The sequence below is a fragment of the Wasmannia auropunctata genome, unplaced genomic scaffold (assembly GCF_000956235.1).
Source record: "Wasmannia auropunctata unplaced genomic scaffold, wasmannia.A_1.0 LD336085.1, whole genome shotgun sequence".
Classification (NCBI taxonomy): Eukaryota; Metazoa; Arthropoda; class Insecta; order Hymenoptera; family Formicidae; genus Wasmannia; species Wasmannia auropunctata.
In genome coordinates, this window is record NW_012026805.1 from 3,154,387 (window position 1) to 3,154,852 (window position 466).

Below are 466 nucleotides of genomic sequence, written 5' to 3' on the forward strand. Positions count from 1 at the left end.
TTGCGTTAATTACGTGTTATTTTGTGTTTCTTTCGCGTTATTGAGTGTCCGAATTTTTGCGTGCTAGCGTGCTGAATGTCGGCAGTACTTAGAATTATCGCGACGCCACGTGAAGTGTGACCGTCGTACGCCGTGCGAGGCGTACTCGCGTATAGCGACCAGATATTTTCGCGGATTCGACGTCGAGGACGAACGAAGCTCGTACACCCGTCATCTCCGGGAGCGTTCCCGGACGCGCGAATTGCGACCTCGGCGATACCGCCGACGGCTGCCGCGGCGTTAGTCGCGGCCGAACGAATCGCCTGTGAATTCCAGCACACGCAAATATATTTGTTAATCATTGTTACTGTTACAGAAATTCTGAGTGTTTTATCTCGCCCTTGCTCTTCCACATTCCTCCGCACCCTACGAACCGCCCCTCTACCGCGTTCTAGATTTCAATTCCGCGTGATAATTCGAAGGGTGA

General features: G+C 52.1%; 1 pseudogene; it reads left to right on the plus strand.

The window, feature by feature from the left end:
* LOC105448550 overlaps positions 1-466 on the plus strand; it is a 7,257-nt pseudogene that overhangs the window by 5,549 nt on the left and 1,242 nt on the right.